General features: G+C 39.9%; 1 protein-coding gene across 2 annotated transcripts in view; it reads left to right on the top strand.

Annotated features, from left to right (window-relative positions):
- Positions 1–2,264: 2,264 nt before the first annotated feature.
- sstr1b (somatostatin receptor 1b) overlaps positions 2,265–27,573 on the top strand; it is a 49,555-nt gene continuing 24,246 nt past the window's right edge. For both annotated transcript variants that reach the window (XM_044185163.1, XM_044185162.1), the window contains exon 1: positions 2,265–2,472. The gene's annotated coding sequence lies outside the window, so the exon portion shown is untranslated. The remainder of the gene's footprint in view (positions 2,473–27,573) is intronic.

The raw sequence follows: 27,573 nt of genomic DNA on the forward strand, positions 1-27,573 counted from the left end.
AAGCCAGCAAAAACAAAATCCAAAAGTACATAAACAAAGGTACACGAGAAACAGAGCATAAATCTGAGAACCACAGACCACCAGCATCAGGAAACTTAACACACATATAATGACGATCTGACACAGAACAGAGGACGACACAGACTTAAATACACTCAGGGAGGGGAGACAATGAGACACAGGTGAAGCAAATTGACACAGGTGAAAACAATCTCAGCAATCAAAGACAGGAAGCAAAACTTACAGACACATGAGGGACGGAGAATATTTCAAAATAAAACAGGAAATAACCAAACACAAACCCCAAACCATGACAAAATGGAGATATTTCATTTTCTGATCTGGCCTTTAATCCTAGTCAGTACAGCCTGCATCTTAAGCATTCTAAATGTGGAGGTGCTAGCTCCGTAATTGTGGTTTGCACTGATTCTCTTTTTTGCCCCTTTAAATCCATGATAAAATACTTACAATTTAGGCCAATTACTAGCTCAGTCTCTCCATTATTTCTTACCCCAGGAAACATTCCCTTGTCAAAATCTTGGTTTAGCTATCATTTAGAGCAAGTCCTCATCAAAACCGACCTACCCCTCTCAGCATTATTCAGGGCATTCTTTTAGGATAGGCACTGCTACTTCTGTTGCCAGCCAAAGCATTTCGTCTACCTCCCTGCAACAATTGGGTCGTTGGTCATCCTCTGCCTACACCTCCTACATTAGCCCTGACATCCTCCTCACAAATCAAAGAGTGCTGAAGCCCTAATTCCCTGGTAAGTCATGCATATAACTGGTGATGTTCTTGTTTTTTTATGGTCGTCACTGCTGCTACTGCCCTTTTGTTTGATTTACCTGCTAATCATAGTCATGGCTGACCCTAGCATTATATTCACATCATTTCTAAACATAAATTAATTCAGATCATATAAGTTCCCTCATTTATTTTGGTCATTGCTGGCCACTTTCATTGCATGACAGTCAACGTGACCTCATTCATGACACCAACTCTAAAAAATAATAAAGCATAACTATAATAAATAATATTTCTTTTAACCTGTGTTTTTTTCTTTTTCAGCAATGCATTTCTCTATGATAAATCTTCTTATTACATATTTTACTTAGAAATCCTTTGCTGTCTTGTAAGGTAAGGACTTGTGTGTATATATATTTTGGACCCTCCTCCACCCCATTGATCTCCAGTCCTCATCACATCCAGTGCCCAGGGTTCCTTCCACTGAGCTCATCAGAAGCCCTGCTCCACATCACATCCATTCAGATCTTCAGCCAATTCTCTTCATCCCTTCACCACCACCACCAGTGTCTAGACTCCATCGGGGGGATATTCCTGTACAGCTCATGGCATCACTACCAGCTAAAAAATAATAATGTCACAATGGGGTCTAATCACCAAAGACTCTTCACATATCTAAACTTTATTGTGCACCATGTCAATAAATGTATTTGATCACTCTAAAATTAAGTCTCTCCTGATTGGAATACTGTACTGGTGAGGATATGCAGCACACGAACTACAGTATGACTATCTCAAAAATATTATGAGTCTTTCATGAATATTAAATTTTTTCTTGTAAAATTACAACTTTATTCTTGTTATATTCAGGCATTTTCTCAACAAATTATGCATTCATTTCATAATAAGGCTTGGAATTACTTAATTCTCGAAATCTCAGATTTATTTATTTTTGGCCCTAGTATACCACCATACTAGAGGCACATTTTAACATATTTGAATGACAAGAATCAGGTTAAATTCTGAAAATCGGCCCTCTGATTTTCGCTTTTCATCTCTTTCATTCGTTTTTGTGTTTGTGTATGTTCTGTGGTTAATTTGCACTCCTTTTTGAATTTTCTCCACTTTTTCATACATACATTTCTTCTAAACTAATTCTAGTATCTAGTATCCTTCTGCCGCCTATCTGAAATCCCCACTGTGTATTCCAATTTATCTTCCATCTTTCTTTTCCCCTCTAACTCAATGCAACAACCCATTTTCAGCCCATAAACCTTTCATCGTTTTCCTTTTATCTCACCTTAAAATGTATTTTTCAGGGAAATGAGTGGGTTGTGTGTCCCTTAGAGGTAGCAGAATGTACCAGACAGAGGTGGAGATGAGACTTGAAACATTGGAAAAATAGGAGCTAAACGAGCAAGTGATAGTGTGTGTGTGTGTGTGTGAGAGAGAGAGAGAGAGAGAGAGAGAAAGAGAACATGCAGATGAAAGAGAGGGTGGGCTGAGAGCGTGTGGAGAGGCAGAGGAGAGTGTAGTGGCATTAAGCAGCTCAGAGATCAGTGGATGCTGACAGATGCACAGCTGCTGATGGGAAGAGGGATACAGAAAATACAAGATTCTCACACTCCAGAGGAGAGACAGAGGAGGAGACCAGATATACTGTCTATTTTCATCATCACAGTGACAAGGATGGGAGGACAGCAGCATTTCTGCAGCTGCAGATAGACGGTAAGTTACCAACACACATCTGCAAGAATGTTAATCATCAGATTTAGTGTGCTGTTGTGTGTTTATGAACAGGTTCAGGTAATTTTTCTGTCTTTTTCTAATGTTCTATGATACTATTTGAATAGGATGCTCAGTGTAAATGCATTTTTGGGGTTGTTACATTCCCTGCAAACGCAAGCCCAAACTCATATTCAAAATGAATAAAATTCTCAGCAGCTTTTACAAAACATATCTTGTCTGGCCTGAACTCAGTCATTTCATCAGTGACAACTCAATACCGTCTACTGTGTGAGGGATGGAAGTAACAAAAATTAATTGATAAAATGGAGGTGGGCGTGGTTTCATCTAAAGTGGGTTGGAAAAACAATAGATGCAGGGCAGAAATAAATATTGCTTGCTGTAAACAATAAATGTCAGTTTGGTATTGTGAATGATGAATGGTAGACAGTAGACAGTAACACAACCCAGTTGATTATCAGAGCAACACTGTTTCAAATAAAATGTCAATCAAGTTTATCAAATCAATTGACAATTTATCAATCTATTTTTCAATTCACATACATTTAATCACTTCCATTATTAATTTTTAAGCATTTTCATCCCTTCCCTTTTTTTTTATTTTTTGTTAATCATCTTTGCAATTTCTGTCAAAATGCTACGATAATTTGCCCAGTTGCAATGTTTACACTCATTAATCAGACCTGCTCCATATAAGACTATAGTGTTCTTTGAAGGACAGCAAATAACACTTACTGTCCTGAGTGATTAAGTTATCTTTGTTTTTTCAGAATCTATACAAGAATGTAGGTTTTAGGAGTGGTGGTGGAAATGATAGATAGATAGATAGATAGATAGATAGATAGATAGATAGAATTTATATACATTCAAATCAATTTAAATCAATTGTGCAAAGGGAAAATTATGCTGGAATTAGTTATTGTGCTTTCTATAATAATGGTAGTATACAAAATGAAGTTGGGGAAGCACAATGCAAATACCACCTAGAATAGTAATGTAATGGTAGTGGTAATATTAATATTAATAAATTAATAATAATAGTGAATGAGTGACAGTTATAGGAATAATAATGACAATAATAGTAACAGAGCCAATAACAACAACTGTAGTAGCAGTTGTCGAGCAGGAACACGGGGGCAGCAGGTGGCCCACAACCACAGATCCAGACTCTGCAGCTCCGGAGGTAGAAATACCTGCTGAAAGCGACAAAAGGAGAGAGGAGAGAAACGAGAAAGCACAAAACTATGGGAGAGAGAAGATGTCGAGTTAGTAACATGCAGTAATGGGATAAAAATGCATGATGATGGAGAGGGAGAGGAGGAGAGAGGAAATGGTTCAGGACTCACCCAAGCCAGCCCTAACGCTTTGTAGGTGAGGAGAAGGATTTTAAATTCTATTCTGGATTTTTCAGGGAGCCAGTGCAGAGATGCTAATATTGGAGAAATATGATCTCTTTTCCTAGTTCTTGTCAGTACACATGCCGCAGCATTCTGGATCAACTGGAGACTCTTAAGGGACTTATTCGGGCAGCCTGATGATAAGGAATTGCAATAGTCCAGCCTAGAAGTAACAAATGCATGCACTAGTTTTTCGGCATCATTTTGAGACAGGATGTGCCTGATTTTTGCAATGTTGCGTAGGTGAAAGAAGGCAGTCCTTGAAGTTTGTTTCATGTGGGAGTTAAAGGATAAATGCTGATCAAAGATAACTCTGAGGTTCCTTATGGTGGTGCTGTAGGCCAGGGCAATGCCATCAATAGAAACTATGTCTTTAGATAATGTGTCTCAGAGGTGTTTGGGGCCAAGTACAATAACTTCAGTTTTTTCAGAGTTTAACATCAGAAAATTGCAGGTCATCCAGGTCTTTATGTCCTTAAGGCATGCTTGAAGTTTAGCTAACTGGTTAGTTTCATCTGGCTTGATCAATAGATATAATTGGGTATCATCCGCATAACAATGAAAGTTTATGGAATGTTTCCTAATAATATTGCCTAAAGGAAGCATATATAAGGTGACTAACTCTGGCGTGCACGGAGGATTCACCATTAACATGTACAAACTGAGATTGATCTGATAGATACAGACTCTGGAACATTTAATTGGCATTAAAGGAACCACACTAAGCTGGTTTAAATACTATCTATTAGATTGATCTCAGTTTATACATGTTCAGTGTCATTGTTTTAAACTATTGGTCTTACTGTCAAAATACTACCAAGGAGCTGGTCCAAGTGTACTTGCAAAATTGGACAGTGGTGTCTAAGTCCAATTAGAATTTAGGCTTTTCTCAGCTAATAGCATGTCTGGCTATTACTGAGTTCAGAAATGTGAGGTTTGCTGCTGTTGCTAACAAAACCAAGTTTGCCTATGTAACTGCAAGAAAAGTAAGTTATACTGAGCTAGCATTTATCTCACAGGGTAGGACTTGTTAGCTAATACTGTGAAAAGCTAACTCTGGAGCTCTTGTGCCTTGAGTTTTTCTTAACTTGTGGCTCAGGGCTGTAACGCTCCTGGTAGCCAGAGGCAGAGAAGCATTCAGACGCGCTGTCATTGCCTGATGGATTATGACCATGTTCTGAACTATGGTCAGAGATGCTGCGGTCAATATCTGAACAGTTGATTTGCTGGTCATACTGCTGGGCCAGGATTTCTGAATGTGGCCTTCTACAGCTTCTATTGTGGCTGTTACGCTCTGTGTCCCTGTGCTGCCTTTTGCGACCCCCCTTTGAGTAGTTGCGAGGGTGCTGTTTTGAGGCAGTAGGTCTCTCTGATGCTGCAGTGTTTGAGCTGGCAGGCTCAGTGGTTTTCCCTGCTGCTTTGGAAGTGACAACAGTTTCCCAAGCCATCTGTGTAATTTTCCTTAGCTCCTGCATTGAGGGGTTATCTTGATACGTCATAAGTACACCGTGAGTGCGTACACATGGGTAAAGGTTGCACAAGAACAAGGACAACGTTCTGATCTAATCCCTAACAATTTCTCCTTGTGTGAAAAGAGATCTGACTATGCTGAGTGGTGGTCTTCTAAGTAGCGCATGGCTTTCTTATTAGCCGTCTGAACTTCGTGGAGGACACAATCATTTTGTGCTTTAAGGGACTCTATCTCCATTTCTAGGGCTGCTTTGCTCTGAAAGGCAAGGCTGGTTTGCCTGTGGAAGTTCAGAAACAAACATGTCAACAAGGGGATACAGTCTGCACATCACACTTGTCACTGAGGAGCAAGTTGATCCTGCTGATGAATTCAGGGTAGCCAGGCTTTAGGCTCTGTGCAAGGGAAGAAATAAACTGCTCTACACAGAGGCTCTCCATTGTTGGAAGAGCTGGAATGGAGCAGCCCATTATTGAATGAAGTAGGGTAAGACTATATATATGGACAGAGACCTGTGCGTCACACATAAATCCAAACAGGACTGTTTTATCCACACATATTTGCTGTCATCCTACAGATCTCAAAAAATAATTGTTTCCTGAATAAGTAACAACTGATAGCCTACTGAGTGAAAGCTAAGATCAGTTTCACTGGCAACATTCTATTTAATGAATTCACCATCGGGCATTGCTATAAAACAAATAGCAACCAGTGCAAATAAGAGAAAAGAGGCTAATTTTCATCAAAAGAAAGACATGCTCTGTGCAACAAGAGGATTCTGTTAATATATCAGAATCATTCCACTGATCATCTGACTTAGATATTTATACAGTGTGTAGCCTACATTTGTTCTGCATAGACTAAATACGCTTTTAATACGCCATCAATGGAAAGTGAAAGTATTTCTTCTGGCTTGTAAGCCAGCAGAGCAGAGAGCGACAGTGAACCAGGTGAAGGTAACATTTTACTTGACTTGATGACAACTGACTGAGAGCCCTGCCCTCAGTCAAACACACAGAGAGGAGGACAGAGAAGCTAGCGTGACCATAAAATATATTTTTTACAGATCTGCATGATTCATGATTGAACTAGTAAAGATGAAAAGGCAGCAAAACATCCTTTCATTCATCATTCATTTTTGATTTGTGATGCATTTGCAAAGAAACATTAAAAATCCAGCCTGTTAAACTTGGCCAGCTTGTGCTGCATCCACAATGCCTGCAGAAAATGTACTAAAACATAGTGGGAGCCAGTGTAAAAAGGCTAAAACCTGTTTTAGCCTCTTTACACAGCCTGGCAGCTGAGTTCTGTACAGTCTAGAGTTGATCAATAGATTTTTGGTTCAGGCAAGTAAAAAGGCTGTTGCCATAATCCAGGCATGATGAGATGAAGGCATGTAAAATGGTCTCTATGTCTTTAAAAGTTAAGATAGATCCTATTTTTGATATATTTCGAAGATGATAAAAACACAATTGCACAAGCTTTGTGGTGTGCTGCTCAAAACTTAAATTATTATTAAACTAGACACCAAGATTCCTTGCAAGAGGCTTAATGTGTAGGGAACAGATTATAGGGAACCAGCAGAATTTTTTTGTTATGTGCTGTGACCCAATGACAAGGATCTCTGTTTTGTTTGAGTTCAGCTGAAGGAAATTTTTTGATATCCAGTTGTGCAGTTGTAAACTCAACTCAGTTTTCCAGGGTCTGTGGATCTAACAGGCAGGTACATCTACGTATCATCGGCATAAAAATGAAAAGAGACACCATGTATATGAATAATGTGCCTAAGGGGAAGCATGTATAAAGAAAATAAAATTTGTCTCAAAACCAGCCCCTGAGACACACCATACTTAACAGAGGAAAATGAAGAGACATAGTTGTTCACAGAGACAAAGAACCTCCTATTCGACAGGTAAGGTCCAGGAGTACAAGGACTGAGCACATGCCATCATTGGCAGCCATTAAAAGGTCATTGGTGACCTTGAGCAGGGCAGTCTCAGTGCTGTGATAGATTGAAACTTGAAAAAATTTTGTTATTTTCCAGTGCAGAGAGAAATTGTTTAGACACTATTTTTTATATATTCTTTCATATAAAAAGGTAACCAGTAAACTTTTTAAGGGAGGGAGGGATCCAGACCAGGTTTTTTTTTTTAATCAGTGGGTTCATACAAGCAGTTTTAAAATAATCAGGGACACAACTGGTAATGTTAAAAACAGAAAGCAAACAGGGCCCGACAGATTGCATTACTTTTAGTAAAAACATTGTTGGTATTACATCAAGAGGGCTGTAAGACACTCTCATATGCGATACTGTTTCTAAAACTTCAGACAAGGTAATGGGATAAAACTGATTAAAACTATCTTGTTGTGAGGGAAGGACATCAGACTAAGTGGCATTGGGGGTAAGAGGCACTAATTGACTCAACTTTATCAGTAAAATAAGAAAAAAACAATTCACAATCAGCATCACTTTCAGCTGGGGCACAAGGAGGGGCTGGATTTGCCAGTTGATCGACAATCTTAAATAAAAATCTAGGGTTATGTTGATGGGTAGAAATAAGTTCTGAAAAATAATGTGTTCTCGCATCCTTAAATGTATTATTACTGTATAGTGTAACAATAACTCCTTTATAAAATTCAGAATCAGAATCAAAATCAGCTTTATTGGCCAGATATATCGTAGAAAAGGTTTCAGTCGTAGTCATCTGGACACTGTTTTCAGAATCAAGACGTTTCGGCTCCCATCCAGAAGTCATTCTCAATTGTGAAAAAATTGGATGGGAACTGGAAATTTAAGCTACTCTGTGTTACATAAGCCCTGCCCTCAGGAGGGAATCTGCCTGAGTATCTGTAAATAGCTAGTTTCACCTGAAACTGACCTAATTGTTTCAAGATGGCCCAGTAATCAGTAATCAGGCCTATTGTTTTCTGGCTGCATCTACTTCATCACTGTTAAGTACCTGATTAGCATATGATTGGCGTGACCAAGGTGATAATACACTCTGATAGACTTTGGGCAGATTAAATCTCAGACCACCATTTCTGTTCAAAGAGGGGTTCTCTTTTTTCACAAAAATGGCTTCCTTGACACCCCGTTCAAACCAACTCTTCTGAGTTAACTCAGGATTACAGAGCGCCGTGCATTTGCATTTAAAAGCTACAAACCACACATTTGAAGACAGCGAGGTGAAGATTCTTAGTAGAGAGAAGAGTTGGTTTGAACGGGGTGTAAACAGTAAGACAATCAGTGCAAATGGTGCTGAAATAAATATGATAATGTAACAGGTTGCTTTATATACATGAGGTAGGGGGATATGAGTATATACAGTATGTGCAGCATGCATAGATTTAAAAAGTGATAATATTTACATAAACAATGAGATAAATTTACAGGTACAGTGGATGTTAGTGTCACAGGGATTTTGCACAGGGATTGTTCCTGAAATTATGTGACTGGTTTTAACTGGTTTTTGTGGGTAGAAACTGTTCTTGTGTCTGGTTGTTTTGGTGTACAGTGCTCAGGTTGCTCAGCAGGTTGTGACCAGGGTGTGATGGATCTGTTTCCCGCTCGTTTCCTGACTCTGGATGTGTATAAGTCCTGAATGGAGGGCAGGTCGGCACCGATGATCTTTTCTGCAGTCCTGACTGTCCGTTGTAGTCTGTACCTGATACCAGACAGTGATGGATGTGCAGAGAACAGACTGGATTATTGCAGTGTAGAACTGGATCTGCAGCTCCTGAAGCAGGTTGAACTTCCTGAGCTGGCACAGGAAGTACATCCTGGATGGAGAGTTTAAAAGGAAGAAAATTCATCACATGGCACTTGATGAGATTTAAAGCTCTTCCTGTACACACTCACTAGGCCACCACCACGACCACTGATCCTGGGTTGGTTGAAACAATCATAGTGTGGAGGACACAGTTCAACAAGCTGGCTATGGGCATTAGTTTGCAACTGAGATTCAGTAAAAAAAAATAAAATCTAGGTTTGCAGGGAAAATAATATCATTTAAAATTAACATCTTATTGGATAGAGATCTCACATTGAAGAGTGCCATTTTAAGTGTGTTTTTGCTGGGAGCTAAAGTTGGTGCATTTATCTGAATCTTTAATAGATTATTAATATTTCTGTGTGAAATGTGCGCATTTCGATTGACAGACCTAGGAGTTATACAGGAATATCAAAACTATGTAAAACAGCGCTGGGAGGAGATGGCTTTGTACGCCGGTGAGTGGAGCTAGTGAGCAAGATGGAGAATGTCAGTGGCAGTGACGAAGAGTTCCTTTCAGGGACCGGTGGTGTGTCCAGGTGTGCTGCAGGAATGATTTGATAGCATGAACAACGCTTGCAGCTAGGGCACGGGTGCCCTGTCGACTGGGATGAATGCCATCTCTGTTAAAAAAGGATGCACACTCTCACAAAAGATTGAAAATATCAATTATCAAAGTTATGTGAGTAGCAAACTGACTGTAGCCATGTGCTGAGACTGAGAAGCCTGATAAAATGCCCTACACCTCGATGGAAAGAGGGGATCGACCCAGAGATAAAAATTGATTTTTTGCAGTCCTTGAGTAATTTAGAAAGACTGTTAAAATCAGCTTTAATATTTCGGACTATTGATAGGCGGTATTGTTGGTGCCAACGTGAATAACATTTCTGGGCTGAGGATGTTTACTTAAAAGAGATGGGATCTGTTGAACAATGTCCAGAACCTTGGCCCCGGGTAAGCAATATGTTGCAGTCATTTTTGATTTAATGTTTCTGATTACAGGACGAGAGGTGAACTGCTCACAGTCGGATTATGACGAGGGGATCGATAGCGCTATGCCTCTGGTGTTACAAATGACCTCGCAATGTTAACGAAAGTGAAAAATAATTTGTGTATCCGTCCCATGAATCAGATCCGCTACAAAAGTTAATGAGTTCTTCCTTGGCCCATGCTACACCCTTCCACCAAGTTTCATGAAAATTGGGCCAGTAGTTTTTCCTGTAGTTTAATCCTGCTGAAAGACAAACGGCACTGATGATTTGCTGAAAGAAATTTGATGAAGTTACCTCTGAATCTCATAATTGTAATTCCCTATTTTCTGACATTTTATTCGCCAAATGATTGATCAGATTAGTCAAGAAAATAATTGGCAGGTTAAATAAAAAAATGGCCTAAATAAAACAACAAATTGATTATCAAAATTTCTATCACCACTAAATCTTTGCTAAACTGTCATGCCATGCCTAAAAAAATGCACAATCATAATAAGAATAGTAATCTGATGATCATGACTGTAAAGGTGGCCCTTCTGTCTACTCAACCAGGTATATTAATACCAGACAGTTGCTTTTGGGGGGTGTGGTAGAAAATCAGTACAACAGCATCATCTAGAATGTACAACACATTTCTACTGCGGCTGTTCATTCTGATCAGCATCACACTGTCATTTTCAGAATCACATATGATCTGCACTGCATCCAGGCAAGGGGAGAAATCAAGTGGGTCAGATGTCATTATTATCTTCTGAAATGAAATCTTCAGGCTCCTGTGACGGTGATTGTTGCAAGAGAGTAGTTAAAATTAAGACTATGCTGAGTCAGAGTCAGTACTAACATGCTGCTTACTGACTGTACTCTATTGGTTCTAATGCTATGCATGTCAATTATCTTATTGATTAGCTGGTCATACTTGGAGTGGCCCTGCCAATGATAGAGGTACAGTATACACAGCACTGTAAATATTCAATGTGTTCTGTTAAGATCTACTTCTGTATCCATTTCCTTGGGATCCAGGGTTGTAGCCAGTATTTTGGAAGTATGAGTAACGTCTCCGTCCTGTCAGTGTCAATTTTAGTCAACACAGAAGGGTTAGGGTTAGAGTTAGTAGCGGCCACCATGAACAGTAAACCTATATCTATGACTGAGTTTCTCTAAGATGATTTACAACAACAACAACCTGTATAGCTGCACGGATTTGGAAGGGGTGATGAGCCAATTGCAGACAGGTGTGCTGGAGGAGCAGAGCCAAAAGCGAGGAGGGGAGGACCACGCCCATGCCAACATATACACAAACAGAAACATATGAGTACATCTCATATCTTTTATTTGATATTTTCTTGCTCCTTGATCCTTGAACTGGAAGTCGTTCTAGTCCGCCATCTTGCAGTCTGTCCCAAAGCTCTTATTTCTGCTCCGAGGATCGAGGAGGGATCTCTGAGGAGCCATGAGCGAGGAGACACGAGAGCAGCCTTCACGGAAGTCTTTTACTGACCAACACGCCCCCTTATTGAATATCAGTTATTGATTGGACGCCGCAGGTGATCAGACTGATCTGATACATCACAACATCGCTGGAGTTTCATACCGGAGTGAAAACAGATTAAACTCAAGTGTATCACTCCCAAGTTTTATATTTAATTTGTTTTCTGATTCACCATCTAGTTAAAAATCTGTGTTAATTGTAGGTCTGAATAACAAAAGGACCACAAACAACTTTCTTCATTTATTACAAAGATTTTTCTTTTCATGATCTGTTATTTCCCCGATTAACTTTCATTATGGATACAATTATACAATTCAAGCCAGAGAGGAGGAGTCTGTCAGTAAAAAACACTTTTTACATAATTTATCGTCGCTACAGAGAGAAAACACTGCTGCTCTGGTAGTGAACTGTGTGTCTTTATTAGTGTTAGCACAGTGCACGTGTGCAGACACAAACTCCATCAAAAGTCTCTACAGCTGTTAAAGCCGACTGACAGTTGATCCAGCAAGGCCCTTAAGCCCGACCACTCCAGTGGAGCTGCTCAGTGGCAAGCAGATCAGACTGTGGTTGTAGGCTACTGGGCAGCTTCCAGTTGAGAATGTGTGTAACTGTGTGAATGTGATCAGGGCGTTCCTGCAATGGAGAGGCTAACTCTCAGTGAAAGTTCCCTGAATACATAAAGGTTAAAAAAAAACAAACAAAAAAAAATGACGACAGTTGCACAGGCATGCCCGGTGCAAATGACATCAATAAAGTGACAGATTGTTGTATGTGGGGTTTGGCAGGCAGCTGCTGTACCCTCTTCTGCGTACCAGCACTGAATATTTTAGTGGTATGGGCCGGCCTACTTTCACCCCTGCTTGAGATGTACATGGACAGAGAGAGCCAGACAGGGGAGCACCAGGAACACAGGGAAGAGGAAAACACTAGGGAATTTACTGCCTACGAAAATAGCTGTCAGTAGTCAAATTTCCATCCAAATGTAGAGCAAATTTTAACCAAATTTCCAGAATTGGCAAAAGAAAATGCAAATTTATGCACATTTCCATCCACTGCTGTTATGTGAATATTAGCAGTGGTTCATTATTAAACCATAGCAAAAGACGACAAATTATATGGTGAAGGCATTTGCACTGTGGGAAAATAATAACCATGAGAGACCTTGACAAGAGCTAAAAATCCCACTGGCTATGGACAGTATAGAGAATTCAAGTGTTCTTCCATGATAGCAATACAACTGGCAAGTCCTCTCTGCAGTGACACTTTCATCTTGTTCTGAAACAGTTGGCCATAGACAGTCAACATTTTCAACCAGAAATATAGCCTCAGACCTGGATTTGGGTTCGGGTCTCAAAATGTAGCTGTATCAGTTGTGTTCAGCCGGGTCGGGATAAAAGGATAGTTCCATGTCATTACAAGGTGGACCTTATTTTTGTGGGTTTGGCCATCGTTTCTGTTGATAATAGTAACATTGCTAACAGCAACAAATACCATAATACAGTAAGTCGTTCTCCTGACTTTGTTGCTGAATCCTGAAGCAACAATTTAAAAATTGCAGTCATAAACATCATGATAAACAGAGATTTGTATACATTTTGAGGATTTACCAACAGTCAGCTTAATGTCAACAATTTGCAACATATAACCATGACTAAGGATGGGCTACTGATAGTGTAAAGTGGGCAATTGCCACAACACCTGTAAAATTTCACGTAAGTAAACCAGACTTTAGTCTTTAGTTTTTGTTGACTAAAACTAGACTAACATTTTGACACCAGAATTTTTTCATGATGAAGCAGTACAGAACAGTAGTGGATTTAAACATGCATTCATTTGCAAATTGTTTTGCCCATTTTTGGAAATTTGGTTAAAATTTGCATTACATTTAGATGGACACCAGGATATAGACTAAAATTACCAATAATCACACTAAAATTTGAATGAAACTAATATACATTTTTGTCAAAAGCCTAAAACTAAATTAAAACCAGGTGCCAAAGGAAGAACTCCAGGCTGTTACTAATGGCTTTCCCATTCGTTTTCAGATCCAGCTGTTAAATATGTAGGATTCTTGGCACGTCCTTTGAAGTGAGTTACGCAGAAATTGTTAGCGTGCACCATCTAACATTCTCAAGTAATCAGACTCTTCAAAAACACCTGCAGGAAACTGTGAGGGCATATTTTGCCCCATTTGTACATTTTCCTCTCAAAAATCATTTTGTGTTTAACAAACTGTCGCATCCTCGTGAATTGCTGCTTGATTATGGCTTGAATCTGCTTTGGGCTCACACAGTAGTTTAGTCACGAGTCAAGCTCATAGAAAGTGTTGCTCATTCAGTCTTTATACTCATATTTACTTTGCACAGACTTTTGGACCAACATTTGTGTCACAAGCCTTATTGACTAACATCTATGTGTGATGTGTTTTTGAAGGGGATTTTCGAACACGGGAGGAGAAACATGTTTCATGAAGAGTTGTGTTGACTGATAGGGTGAATGGTACCTGTATATGACAGCTTTGATTGCCAAGAATTGGTTTAGCATAACAGTGCTAAGAGTTAGCCTGATTGGTTATTCCACACTCAGCATTTTCCCCTCTCCTCCTCCCTTCTTACCTTGCGAGGCAGCTGGATTTGCGAGATCACGAGATCACATGAGATCACGCGAGAATCCATCTTGCCTGGCTTCAAGTTATGTGCTTGTAGCTGAACCACAGTGGTTCGGAACAATCAGCATCCTATGGAGAACTACTGGCTCCTAAAGATAGATGCTGCTATTGCATCAGTTATATCACAACTGTAGACTATTTCTTCATTGAAAGAAGAGCAAAGAAGGGCACTGAAGGCTTTTCTCAATGGAAAAGTTGTTTTCGCTCTTCTCCCGACTGGCTCCGGCTCTCCTATTACATCGTATGGTTCATTGATCTGATTGGTTAAAGTTAGCCCGACAGTGATAGACAGATAGTTCATCCAATCACCTGCCAAGTATCTTAAAAGTGGCTGCCCTTTTCCAAACAGTTTCCAAGGACGACTTCTCTGATGGTTCTGTGTAACAAACCATCTAGCGTCAGGTTACCTCCCTTCCTGGCTGCATAACAATTCTGAAGGAGCTGTATGTGAAATGTGTTCGATGCCTCTGGAGGACAGGCATGTGTTTTATGGTAACTACAGTAAAGGTGTGCATTGTTAAGCTTTGTTTTTAATGCCCAGCAATTCCAGGCCTAATTTAAAGCAGACGGTGGTGTGGAGGTGTCAACTGAGTAAACATAAAATAAATCACACAGCCATTTCTCTTAAATGGACTCAGGATTTTTGATCCTTTCTCCAGAGAAACTTGATGTTTGACATGGGAAAATCAATTCTCTAATTTTCAAATAAGAATCAAATAAAGAATCAAAAGAATTGGCTTTCTAATGACTCCCATGGAATGTAAAAACATGAAACTATTTAATATTTGACTATTACATCATACAGTATGCGATGATATGTTGTATCCTCTTTGAAGTTATAATTACAGGATGAGGGTGTTATTACTTTAAGTTAAGGGACGGGTTATTAGGTCTTGAAAAACAAAGCTGTTCATCACCTAGGAAATATAAATGCGCTCACAGAATTTTATTTCTAGTCCCTTTAATTCGTGTCCCCAGTACGACTACTGACACTGATACATGTGTTATCTTTTTGCCTGCGTTTTCTGACAGCAGGACTTGTGACTTGTGAAATTCTTTGTATTATTTCATAACATTTTTGTGAATGAAACTTGCCCTCAAATGGAGCAAAACATGGCAATTTTAAGGCTTGTTGTGTACGTGCACCTCCTCATGAACAGGTGACGTTCATCAGACTGAAATTAATAGTTTACTTTGTCCAGTTAAAAGGGTTGGGTGAGTCTGACTTGGAAAACTTGTCCAAGTAAACCTCACAGATAACGGTAAGAAGAGTTTGAGATAGGAATATGAAAATGTTCTTGCATGAGGCCCAATGAATCTAAAAATACTGAAATCAGTCTTATAATATACTCACAATGTGTTTTGTGTTGTTATTATTTTTTTTATAATAATTCCAGTTGGTTGCCAAAATGCCCAAATTCCCAGAAACTGGACATGACATGACCTCAATGGTACTGTAGCTACAGTAGTTGTCGGTTTTTGTTTCTCCAGATCTCAGCAATTAAGCTGGTGAGTAAAAGCATCATAACTGAATGATGGAGTAGAACTTAATAGATTTAAAAAGTCAAAGACAGTATTTCTGTGTATCCCCTAAAACAATAACTAAAAACCTAAAACAATAAATCATAAGAGTGAACCCATTAAATCTTACTGACTAAATACTTAACAATACTGTTCTCCATTCACTATCAGATGCCCCTCAAACACCTCAGCTAATATCAGAGTAGCTGGAAGGCAGAGCTGAAGCTTTTCCCATATTTATTAATCACAATCTGCACTCTGGGCTGTGATGAAAATAGGCCCCAGCATGTAAATGGTAGCCACCATAGCAGTGAGAGTAGGGAATACAAATGAAAGTGAGAAAGAGGATTTTAAAGCGCTCTCTCCCTCACACTTAATTTTTCATGCACTGTGCCACTGACTACATGATTATGAAAATAGGGTGAACATTTTCGAAGGGGGTCAATTTAATTTCTGCTCTGGGGATTAATTTAGTGTTTGAGTCTGACAAATGCTCCTTTAGGTTTGTCAGATGATCATTAGGGCAGCAGAGGCAGCCCTCTAGGAGGAATTGATGTTTCAAAAAGATAGAAAAATCAAATAATGTCTAAAGGTTATGAAACTAAGGTAAATGTGGCTTGAGACATCATGTATTGATACAGTAAGAACAAATAACTTTCCCATTCCTCTTAAACAGATCTCTGCTCATTTCCAAGCAGCTTGGAAACTTAAAACACTTTTTCTTCCCAAGATAGGAAAGATGTAGCAGCAAAAACACAAAATATATATGATGCCAAATATTTAAAGTCAAGAAATATTCCAGCTCATAACTTTCTCTAAAACCACAAATTAATCTGATGTATTTTTGTTTGTCTGATGTATTATTATTTATTCTTTTGAACTGGACAGAGCCATGTTTTCCCCTGCTTCCAGTCCTTATGCTAAGCTATGCTAATCACATCCTGACTCATGAGGCCTGTATCACAAAGCAAATTCAACTTAGTCTTGTTCTCTAACATTGACTAAGCTGGTATCATAAAGCTGGTTCACTTAACTCTGAGCGTTTCAATCTGGATAGGAACATGTTTACGTAAGAGGGGCCTCATTTTTAATTACATATAACATCAACAGAACAGAGAGTGAAATGCTTAAAATGACATGAGATGAAATGGTGAAAAAAATGTGGTTATTGCGGTAGCAAGAACTGGTATTCAGTGAGGTATAATGTAATCAAAGTTATGATATAACTAGAGAGAGAACTGAGAGAGGGGGGAAAGCTCCAAAAGGAATCCCTAAGTCTCTCCAAGTTCACTTCCTAATTGCATTTCATTTTCACACGTTTGAAAAAGGAATTATGTGTGTGCGCACTTAACTACCTGCCCAACAGTGGACCTTGGTGTCATTACACACTCACCAAGCCAAGAGGAGACATTTTGGAGGTCATGCTAAAATCATGTCTAAAACCCTCTGGTGATTTTTTTTTTTACTCTAGTCAAGAGGGGACCAGCAGGTGTGTGAGTGTCCTTACTCAGCAGTGCCCCTGCAGGCTGGAGCAGGGATTTTAACGACTCACACATGTTGTTTTGAACACTCCCCCACATTGTGAATGTCTTGCAGGACCAGGTAGTCTTTCAGACTGTAGAGGGGCTATTAAACAGGCTACTGAGTGAAGAAACCAGTCTCTTGAAACATTATTAGGGCCCGAGCACTGAAAGTGGAAGGACCGTTGGGCCCTAGCAGGATACAGATCTATGAATAGGGCTTTATAAGTTACTTTTGTTTAGAACTTTGCTCTCTAATATAGAAAAGTTGGTCCACACTTGGACTGTATAGAATGACACTGGTCCCCTGTTGAATGGTATGGAACGACGCTTAACCTGCCTACTTTTCTCTTCTTCTTTTCCTTTCGGCTGTTCCCTTTCAGGGGTCGCCACAGCAAATCATGTGCCTCTATCTAACCCTGTCCTCTGCATCCTCTTCACTCACGCCAATTAACTTCATGTCCTCTCTCACTACATCCATAAGTCTCCTCTTTGGTCTTCCTCTAGACCTCCTGCCTGGCAGCTCCAACTTCAGCATCCTTCTACCAATATATTCACAGTCTCTCCTCTGAACACGTCCAAACCACCTCAATCTGGCCTCTCTGACTTTATCTCCGAAACATCTAACATGAGCTGTCCCTCTGATGTACTCATTTCCGATCTTGTCCATCCTCGTCACTCCCAAAGAGAACCTCAACATCTTAAACTCTGCTACCTCCAGCTCTGCCTTTAGCCTCTAGTCTTTTCTTCAGTGCCACTGTCTCTAAGATGTACAACATCACTGGTCTCACCACCATCTTGAACACCTTTCCTTTCATTCTTGCTGATACTCTTATCACACAACACACCTGACACTTTTCTCCACCCGTTCCAACCTGCTTGCACTCGCCTCTTCACCTCTTTTCCACAGTCTCCATTGCTCTGAACCGTTGACCCTAAGTACTTAAAGTCCTGCACCTTCTTCATCTCTGCTCCCTGTAACCTCACCGTTCCACCTGGGTCCCTCTCATTGACACACATGTATTCTGTCTTACTGCGGCTAAGCTTCATTCCTCTGTTTTCCAGAGCAGACCTCCATCTCTCTAGATTTTCCTCCACCTGCTCCCTGCTCTCACTACAAATCACAATGTCATCTGCAAACATCATAGTCCATGGAGATTCCTGTCTAACCTCATCTGTCAGCCTGTCCATCACCAGAGCAAACAAGAAGGGGCTCAGAGCCCATCCTTGATGCAGACCCACCTCCACCTTGAACTCCTCTGTCACACCTACAGCACACCTCACCACAGTCTTACAGCTCTCATACATGTCCTGCACCACTCTAACATACTTCTCTGCCACTCCAGACTTCCGCATACAATACCACAGCTCCTCTCTCGGCACCCTGTCATACGCTTTCTCTAAATCTACGAAGACACAATGTAACTCCCTATGACCTTCTCTGTACTTCTCCATCAGCATCCTCAAAGCAAATACTGCATCTGTTGTACTCTTTCTAGGCATGAAACCATATTGCTACTCACAAATGCTCACCTCTGCCCTTAGCCTAGCTTCCACTACTTTTTCCCACAACTTTATTGTATGGCTCATCAGCTTTATTCCTCTGTAGTTGCCACAGCTCTGCACATATCCCTTGTTTCGTAAAAATTGGCACCAGTACACTTCTCCTCCATTCCTCGGGCATCCTCTCACTCTCCAAGATCTTGTTGAACAAACTAGTCAGAAACTCTACTGCCACCTCTCCTAGACACTTCCATACCTCCACAGGTATGTCATCAGGACCAACTGCCTTTCCACTCTTCATCCTCTTCAACGTCCTCCTCACTTCACTGTTGCTAATTTTTGCTACTTCCAGCTCCACACCAGTCACCTCTTCTCCTCTTCGTTCCCTTTCATTTTCCTCATTCATCAACTCTTCAAAGTACTCCTTCCATCTCCCATCACACTCCTGGCACCTGTCAGTACATTTCCATCCTTACTGTATCTTTAATCACCCTAACCTGCTGCACATCCTTCCCATCTCTATCTCTTTGTCTGGCCAACCTGTACAAATCCACCTCTCCCTCTAGTGTCCAACCTAGCATACAAGTCCTCATATGCTCTTTGTTTGGCCTTTGCCCCTCTACCTTCACCTTACACTGCATCTCCCTGTACTCCTGTCTACTCTCTTCAGTCCTCTCAGTGTCTCACTTCTTCTTAGCTAACCTCTTTCTCTGTATACACTCCTGAACGTCCTCGTTCCACCACCAAGTCTCCTTGTCCACTTTCCTCTTTCCAAATGACACACCGAGTACCCTCCTACCTGTCTCCCTGATCACATTAGCTGTAGTGGTCCAGTCATCTGGGAGCACTTCCTGACCACCCAGAGTCTGTCTCAGCTCCTCCCTGAAAACTACACGACATTCTTCCCTTCATCCTTTTTCAACTTCCACCACTTCGTCCTCTGCTCTGCCTTTGTCCTCTTCATCTTCCTCACCACCAGAGTCATTTTACACACTACCATCCTGTGTTGTCTGGCTACACTCTCCCCTACCACTACTTTACAGTCACTGGTCTCTTTCAGATTACAACGTCTACACAAGATGTAGTCCACCTGAGTGCTTCTACCTCTGCTCTTATATGTCACCCTATGTTCCTGCCTCTTCTGGAAGAAAGTGTTCACTACAGCCATTTCCATCCTCTTTGCAAAGTCTACCACCATCTGTCCTTCTGACTTCCTGTCCTGAAGACCAAACCTGCCCATCACATTCTCATCACCTCTGTTCCCTTCACCTACATGCCCATTGAAATCTGCACCAATCACCACTCTCTCACCTCTGGGGATGCTCTGCATCACTTCATCTAACTCACTCCAGAATTTCTCCTTCTCTTCTAACTCACATCCTACCTGTGGGGCATAACCACTCACAACATTGAACATCACCCCTTCAATTTCCAGCTTCAGACTCATCAACCTGTCTGATACTCTTTTCACCTCTAGAACATTTCTCACAAACTCCTCTTTCAGGATAACTCCTACTCCGTTTCTCTTCCTATCTGACCCATGGTAGAGCAACTTGAACCCTGCTCCTAAGCTTCTAGCCTTGCTACCTTTCCACCTGGTCTCCTGGACACACAGTATGTCCACCTTCCTTCTCTGCATCATGTCAATCAACTCTCTAGCCTTCCCTGTCATAGTCCCAACATTCAAAGTCCCTACAGTCAGTCCTACATTCTTAGCTTTCCTCTTCTCTCTCTGCCTACGAACACACCTTCCTCCTCTCCTTCTTCGTCTTTGACCAATAGTAGTCCAATTCCCACCGGTACCCTGTAGGTCAACAGCACCGGTGGCGGTCGTTGTTAACCCGGGCCCCTACCGATCCGGTATGGAAATCATTGTCACGATTCGCATTTTTAATTTGGCATGTGTTTTACGTCGGATGCCCTTCCTGACACAACCCTCTGCATATATCCAGACTTGGGACTGGCACAAGAAGACACTGGCTTGTGCCCCTTGCGGTTGCATTAACCTGCCTACTTTTCTAAAAAAAAAAAAATTACATTTCGGCTTAAGTCCGCGTTGGATGGCAATAGTCATAACACAGGTTCCTACAACCACAAATAGAAAACAGTACAAAAAATGCAGAACTATGTTAAGCCAAAGTTTATATAAAGTGTGTAAACTGAATTTCTCACTCTCACCTCACAACTCTCTGAGTGTCCAGACAGGCATACCTAACATCCCCTCGCTCTGTTTTTTTTATTGCTCACGTTAGGGGCACACAACTACCATGCCTTACAATTCTTCTTCAAGGATGGTGTTTAGTCACCCAAATTCTCAAGTGTTTCACAGTGTAAGACCTGCACAGGCTGGAATGTGAGATTGCTTAACAAGCTGACTGTGGATCAGATCAATAGATCTGGTAGTTATATATATATATTTAAGTAATTGCAATTATTTTTTATTACTTTTTGTTGCAGTTGGTCATGTATCTGGCCAATCACAGAGAGATGAACAACCATTTAATCAGATAAACAAAAATGAACAATCTGCCTCCTTTAGAGATGCATTTCACTCCATAAATGTGCTGGTAATTTTACATGTCAGTATCATCTTTAAAAAGCTCCCCATTCACTTTTCCTACAACAGAAACCTTACTAGGTAGCACAGAGTAGGTAACAATCCATTCCAAATCTCAAAAGGTTAGTTTGGAGAAAAAGGTCTTAACAAAATATCCACCAAAATATCTCTAGGTTAAAATTGAACTCTTGAATTAATCTCTATGGTGCAGCATAAAATAAAGGTGTGTAGGCAGAGAGAATGACTAAACTCCATCCTTAAAGAAGAATTGTAGTTGTGTGCCCCTAATGTGAGCAATAAATAATTAAGTACACCACAAGTTGAATGACTTTTAAAATATTATTGAGTTAATTGAAATGTGATTGTGCATAACATGGCTTTTTAAAGCTGTAGAGCTTTTTGGCTCACAGTGACTCTGTATGTCTGACTAATTGACCCTACCTGAAGTAGGAAATGGACAGAATGGAGCAGAGAGTGAAGGACTGCAGACCAACTCTTACCCAGCTGGCTAGCTATCCAGAGCCTGCAGTCTGTTCAGACAGGTCGGCTGCCAGTCTGGTTCTCTGTGCTCTCTGCTGTCAGCTACTGGTTCTCTCTGTGCTCTCTGCTGTCAAACTAGCTGCTGCTCCATTTTCTTCTCAATTAGAGAACAAACTGCAGGAAATAAACAAAACATAGTAATAATATATAGTAACATAGCATTTTGTCAGAAGGGCTGGAAGAAAGTCTTTAAATGCATTTATGGGAGCACTTTAGCTTCCAAAACTAGTTTGAGTACTGGCTTTTACTTTTATGAATATTTTCACATTTCACACATATTTTAACACCTACTAATTATCATATATTTCATGGCCCATTGTGATGTTGCAGGTTTATTGACTCAAATTCTAATTTAATTGTTGTGCTCATAATAAAAAGTTCAATTTTAACCTAGAGTTACAGTAATATTTTGTTACGACCTGTTTCTCCAATCTAATTTTAAGATTTGGAATGGATTGTTACCTACTCTGTGCTACCTAGTAAGGTTTCTGTTGTAGGAAGTGAATGGGGAGCTTTTTAAAGATGATACTGACATGTAAAATTACCAGCACATTTATGGAGTGACTGTTCATTTTTGTTTATCTGATTAAATGGTTGTTCATCAAAACACTGGAGAAATGCTAAAACAATAGAAGAGTAGGCAGGTTAAGTGCCGTTCCATACAATTCAACAGGGGACCAGTGCCATTCTATACAGTCCAACTAAACAGTAGCAAACAAAAGTAACATATAAAGCCCTATTCATAGATCTGTATCCTGTTGTGATGGTTCTGAGATGAGCTGTAGGTAGCTCATCACTATTTTAATACCGATTAAAAGCACTAACATACCAGGTAATCTGTACATGCTAAATAAACATTCAGTTGACAAATACCTGCTGAGTATCAGTGTGAACTTAATGCAGCATGTGTCTTTCACATTATGCAAACTCAGTTCCATTGCTACAATGCTGCACCATTTGACAATCCTCAAATATGCCTTCTCTATTCTGCAATAAATGTATGTCATGTGACAAAGATTGTAATGATCAGAAAAAAAACAAATGACAGTTTAGTTGAAGTATTTTTCCCATGACAACAATGAAGGCAGGGAGTAAAAAAAAAAAAACTCCAGTACAGCAAAAACTTTATGGACTATATAAATTTGGGTAACACTTTATATTAAGATACATATATTCACCATTAACTAGTTGCTTATTAGCATGCATATTAGTAGCATATTGGCTTTTTATTAGTCACTATAAAGCACGTATTAATGCCTTATTCTGCATGACCATATTCTACTACTAGGCTATTAACTTTTTCCCTCAATAACCTCCTAGTTACTGCTTATTGACAGTATGTAATGAAGTTGTTGTACATGAATTAAGATCCTCATATGCTTTGCTCAGTATGGGCCTATTTCTCAGAGACAGGGTCCATTTAGCACCCTAACTCATAAAACCTACACATATCAATATGAACTTTTGTAGCTGAACTAGCATTTTCAATTTTCCATGCTTCCAGTACAACATAATTTAACATAATTTTAACTTACAAAGTGGCTAACTAGTATTTTAATTCTTCATCAACAAGTGAAGGAGTTGGCCTCTGGATTTCATGTCCTCTATAATAGTCTTTTTCTCAGGGGTAATGTGAGCATCACATTTCTTAGCAAAGGACAGCAGGGTCTCATTTGCAGGATCAAACTTCAGGCTCTTGTAATTAATAGCCTAGTAGTTGTAGGATATGGTCATACAGAATAAGGCATTACTAAGTGCTTTAAAATGACTAATAAAGAGCCAATGTTCTACTAGTGTGTATCCTGTTGTGATGTTTCAGAGATGAGCTGTAGGCAGCTCATCACTATTTCATTGCCCACTAAAAGCACTAACATACCAGTTAACTTTTGCCGGAGCGTTTCTATTTTAACTGGCACAGCTTTTCTAGCCTTTACAGCACTGGTTTAGCAGCCCAGGAAACTCACAGACCAATTGCATGCGTTGTAACTCATATCACGTGATGTTACTCAGCCAATCAAATCTGTGCATTCCGATAAGCATTGCAACTCGAGTCAGTGAGTTAGATACACACACACAGAGTAGAGATGAGATGAGTCGGACAAATAATTTCACATGGTGTGCTCTAAAAAGAGAAAAGTAGACAGCGAAAACAGAGCTTTTAATCAAGAATCCACAGATTAGTGTTCAGTCTTCCTTCAGGCAGTTCAAAACCAGTATGTCTCATAAGTTCCAAGATCGTGGCAATTATTAAAAGCGATTATTTTTTTTAACAATGATAGGTTGCCATTGTGTTTTCACAATACACACCACATTTCAAAAAGCTACAATGACATTGCTGGTGCCACTTTACTAAAAAATAACTCTTCAGAATTTTCCATTTTTCTTATTTCTTTTGTATTCACCCATGCTGGAGTGTGAATGTGCTCAATCCAATGGGCCAATCACAGCCGTTTATCTAATATAGGGCGAGTTTGATGCGATGACAGAGGAGTGTTACTGGTCCAGATTTGAAGTCACATGTCACGCGTTTCACTGCTCTAGTTGATACAGCATCAGGAACCAGGCTCACGAAACTCAGATGAAACTGTCAAACTAGGCACTGTTGATCAAATATGAATCAAGATTCTGTTACTGCGTTGCCTATTTCCCTCCTCAAATGTTTTCAGAAACACATTTTAGTGTACTGTTTAGCTGTGATTTGAGAAAGTTTGTGACCAGGTCATTTTTTTCCTGCTTGAAAATGGACCACACACTTCCCCAACTCATATGTGTCACTCAGAATGTTTCGTTGCTCTGATTGGTTGTAGGTCTTTCCAACTGCGTCCAGTGGCATTTTGGTCTGCGCTCGTTGATAACGCCCCTTGGAAATCCAAAATGAACTGGAAGGTTCCAGACCCAATTATTAATACGAATTAGTCTGACGATGCCAAGCTATCACTCCATTCTATCTAAGAGGGAACTTGTGTCTTTATGTACCAGCCAACAGTGGACCCTTGTCATTCCATACAAGTGTGGACCTTTTTTCTGTAATACGAATCAACAAATAAAATGCATTCCTATAAATATAGATTAAGGATAGAAGTACAATGAAAAATTTATTGAAATTTTGTGCTTGTGAAAACTTGTCAAGGGAATTTTTCAGGACTGAACCACTGGACCATTTCAAAGGTCTAGTAAAAGTCTGGCAATAAATCTGTTTTTAGCGATTAATTAAAATACTTCACCACTCCACTCACAGGTCATAAAAATGACCAACAAACACAGAAGAATATGTATACTCCTAAGAGAAAATTTTAATTATTTTCTATTCTATTTTTTTAATCAAAATAACCATAAACAGTAAACAGTCGCCCAAGCCAGCCCTATCTATAAGCTTTATCAAAGAGGAAAGTCTTAAGCCTACTCTTAAATGTGGAGATGGTGTCTGCCTCCCGAACCCAAACTGGGATCTGATTCCACAGGAGAGGAGCTTGATAACTGAAGGTTCTGGCTCCCATTCTACTTTTGGAGACTCTAGGAACCACAAGTAATGCAGGGTTACAGTGAAAACACATCACAACAATATTAATATACATTCAAAAAAGTAACACAGTCTTGTGCTTAGTACTCTGTACTCTGCTATGCTATATTATGCTCAGTTATGTTTGGTGGTTACGTTACCAGTCCTTAAAGGAAGAAGTTGCTTTAAAGTTGCTGTGATTATCTGGCGGTCCCATTGGATTAGACATGCAGAGAAGAATAGTGTAATAATATATTATTACACTTGAGGTCCTGGGTGATGATGGTGCCCATGAAGCGGAAGGACTCCACAGTGTTGACAGGGGAATCATACAGGGTGATTGGGGCTGTGCTTTCTCTGAAATCCACAACCGTCTCCACTATCTTTAGAGCGTTGAGCTCCAAGTTGTTCTGTTTGCACCAGGTCACCGAATGGTCAATCTCCTTATCAACATGGATGAGCAGTCCTCACAGAAGCTGATGTAGAACGTCACAGCCTCTGTGAACTCATCCAGACCATTGATAGCAGTCCTGAAAACATCCCAGTCAGTACAGTCCAAGCACTCCCAAACATCCTCTATAGATTCACTGTTCCACTTATTTAATATCCTCACAACAGGTTTAGACAAGGACGCAAACTCACAGGGGGAGTAGAAAGGTTTACAGTTGATGAAAAAAGATTCCAGATCTGGAGAACAGTACTTTAGAATCACTGTCACATCATGACACCCGTTCTGTATTGCAATCTGCAAAATTGGAAGCCTGCCAGCTGCAATGCAGAGTCCGGTATCGATCCACATAGCCATGTTTCCATGAAGCATTAAAACAGAAGATGAAGAAAAGTCTTTTCCACACCAGTAATTGAAGTTCTTCCAGTTTGTTGCATAGAGATCGCACATTGGAGAGAAATATTCTGGGTAAAGGTGTGTGAAGTCTGCGCCTTCGGGCTCACATGAGTGCAGTGGCACTTCTCCACCTCCTCCTGCGTTTCACTGCATGGACAAAGGTGAGGTCACCTTTGACCAGAATGTCCAATAACTCCACTGATGAGGTAAAAAAAAGTGGGAAATAAATCCACTAGAGTTGTTTCCCTGATGTTCATAATCTCATCTCTTCCTGCGGATGGCTGCCTCAGTGTGTTGTTGAACACTGTTTTGTCTTGTTTTGTTTGTTAATTCAGTTTTTTGCTGTAGTACCCGGGGTTCTCTCAACAGAGAAGATATTATGAACTTCCAGGAAACAACACACACAAAGCCTGCCAACTAACTTCACATGCTAACAGGAGCACAAAGCAAGTTATCACTGAGCTGTTAACTCTGTAAGTACAACCACAGGCGTGCTCTCTTTCGGCTTTCTCTGATCTCTACAAGCGGAGACTACGCAGCAAAAGATGCTTCCACAGCGGAACCACAATTCTTCCCAGCTTGGCTCGTCTACAACAGACTGACCACCAGCTAACAGCAGCACCAAAGCCACCTCTCTTTCCCTCCCACATATGGGTAACGGGTAACAACTGGGCATAGCATAGAGTAACAGTGTAAATAGCCAAGCAAAGGACTGTTTAACGTTTGTACATTTGGACATTACTGATGTTACACCCTTTGTTCTGTAGTTTAGTGTATTTAGAGTAGATTTCACATGTGATGATGATGTGTGTTTTCGCTTTGTTTATCTTTTAATAAATAATTCTTGTGTATAAATATGCTGGTTTCTTTAATGTTTCACAAGAGTGAGTTATTTGCAAACCTCTTCTATGTTGAACTCCAAATCCTTCAACCTACTAGCTATTAATGGTAATTTTGGTTATAGTTATTAATTTAATTATTAATCGAGTTCCAAATTGATAGTTTATTGTATTTTATGAGACTGAATCAATGAATTGGCATTCTCATCATTTCTCTTCTATAAGAAGAGTGGTGCCCCTGAGGACTATTCATTAAAGTAATTATTTATGATTATCTTTGATAATTCTGATAGCCATAATTGATTGCACCTACAGTTTGGTGCCCCTTCATTCCAACACTGGTATTCATTCATGGAGATATGAGATATGACTACAATCAAAACTTGGTTGTGGATGATACAGTTAATTATATTAAATTTCCAGTGATTAGAATTTACAAAATCTACTTCAAAATTTTTACTTTACATGATGTACAC

The sequence above is a fragment of the Siniperca chuatsi genome, linkage group LG22, assembly GCF_020085105.1.
Source record: "Siniperca chuatsi isolate FFG_IHB_CAS linkage group LG22, ASM2008510v1, whole genome shotgun sequence".
NCBI lineage: Eukaryota > Metazoa > Chordata > Actinopteri > Centrarchiformes > Sinipercidae > Siniperca > Siniperca chuatsi.